The sequence below is a fragment of the Anastrepha obliqua genome, chromosome 6 (genome assembly GCF_027943255.1).
Source record: "Anastrepha obliqua isolate idAnaObli1 chromosome 6, idAnaObli1_1.0, whole genome shotgun sequence".
Taxonomy (NCBI): Eukaryota; Metazoa; Arthropoda; class Insecta; order Diptera; family Tephritidae; genus Anastrepha; species Anastrepha obliqua.
In genome coordinates this window covers 16447127-16449626 of record NC_072897.1, presented here as the reverse complement: position 1 = coordinate 16449626, position 2500 = coordinate 16447127, and positions in this window count along the sequence as shown.

Genomic DNA, 2500 nt, shown 5'->3' with positions numbered 1-2500 from the left:
TTTCAATACATTTCAGTTTGATTTGAAATGTCTTTATTATATATTTTAGTGCCAATATGCCAAGGTTATATTCCATAACTCTCTATTTAAACTAACGTATGGAAAACCAGGCATAAAATCACAATATTACCAGTTTAATATGGCTCAAATTCGAGTTTCATATAGTTATGATTCGATTTATATGCTTCAATATCATTGGTTAGTTAACTTTTGATATTTTCATATTATATCACATGCCTTCACCGTGAGTGTTTTTTGCCATGCACACCTCACATTGTCAAAAATGTATGGGAAAAATTCATTTCAATACATTTCAGTTTGATTTGAAATGTCTTTATTATATATTTTAGTGCCAATATGCCAAGGTTATATTCCATAACTCTCTATTTAAACTAACGTATGGAAAACCAGGCATAAAATCACAATATTACCAGTTTAATATGGCTCAAATTCGAGTTTCATATAGTTATGATTCGATTTATATGCTTCAATATCATTGGTTAGTTAACTTTTGATATTTTCATATTATATCACATGCCTTCACCGTGAGTGTTTTTTGCCATGCACACCTCACATTGTCAAAAATGTATGGGAAAAATTCATTTCAATACATTTCAGTTTGATTTGAAATGTCTTTATTATATATTTTAGTGCCAATATGCCAAGGTTATATTCCATAACTCTCTATTTAAACTAACGTATGGAAAACCAGGCATAAAATCACAATATTACCAGTTTAATATGGCTCAAATTCGAGTTTCATATAGTTATGATTCGATTTATATGCTTCAATATCATTGGTTAGTTAACTTTTGATATTTTCATATTATATCACATGCCTTCACCGTGAGTGTTTTTTGCCATGCACACCTCACATTGTCAAAAATGTATGGGAAAAATTCATTTCAATACATTTCAGTTTGATTTGAAATGTCTTTATTATATATTTTAATGGCAATATGCCAAGGTTATATTCCATAAAATGTTAGTATAGAATATAGATTCTTCATATATGTATATATATTCGAGAATTTTTTTCTATTTAAACTAACGTATGGAAAACCAGGCATAAAATCACAATATTACCAGTTTAATATGGCTCAAATTCGAGTTTCATATAGTTATGATTCGATTTATATGTTTCAATATCATTGGTTAGTTAACTTTTGATATTTTCATATTATATCACATGCCTTCACCGTGAGTGTTTTTTGCCATGCACACCTCACATTGTCAAAAATGTATGGGAAAAATTCATTTCAATACATTTCAGTTTGATTTGAAATGTCTTTATTATATATTTTAGTGCCAATATGCCAAGGTTATATTCCATAACATGTTAGTATTAGAATATAGATTCTTCATATATGTATATATATTCGAAAATTTTTTCTATTTAAACTAACGTATGGAAAACCAGGCATAAAATCACAATATTACCAGTTTAATATGGCTTAAATTCGAGTTTCATATAGTTATGATTCGATTTATATGCTTCAATATCATTGGTTAGTTAACTTTTGATATTTTCATATTATTTCACATGCCTTCACCGTGAGTGTTTTTTGCCATGCACACCTCACATTGTCAAAAATGTATGGGAAAAATTCATTTCAATACATTTCAGTTTGATTTGAAATGTCTTTATTATATATTTTAGTGCCAATATGCCAAGGTTATATTCCATAACATGTTAGTATTAGAATATAGATTCTTCATATATGTATATATATTCGAAAATTTTTTCTATTTAAACTAACGTATGGAAAACCAGGCATAAAATCACAATATTACCAGTTTAATATGGCTTAAATTCGAGTTTCATATAGTTATGATTCGATTTATATGCTTCAATATCATTGGTTAGTTAACTTTTGATATTTTCATATTATATCACATGCCTTCACCGTGAGTGTTTTTTGCCATGCACACCTCACATTGTCAAAAATGTATGGGAAAAATTCATTTCAATACATTTCAGTTTGATTTGAAATGTCTTTATTATATATTTTAGTGCCAATATGCCAAGGTTATATTCCATAACTCTCTATTTAAACTAACGTATGGAAAACCAGGCATAAAATCACAATATTACCAGTTTAATATGGCTCAAATTCGAGTTTCATATAGTTATGATTCGATTTATATGTTTCAATATCATTGGTTAGTTAACTTTTGATATTTTCATATTATATCACATGCCTTCACCGTGAGTGTTTTTTGCCATGCACACCTCACATTGTCAAAAATGTATGGGAAAAATTCATTTCAATACATTTCAGTTTGATTTGAAATGTCTTTATTATATATTTTAGTGCCAATATGCCAAGGTTATATTCCATAACATGTTAGTATTAGAATATAGATTCTTCATATATGTATATATATTCGAAAATTTTTTCTATTTAAACTAACGTATGGAAAACCAGGCATAAAATCACAATATTACCAGTTTAATATGGCTTAAATTCGAGTTTCATATAGTTATGATTCGATTTAT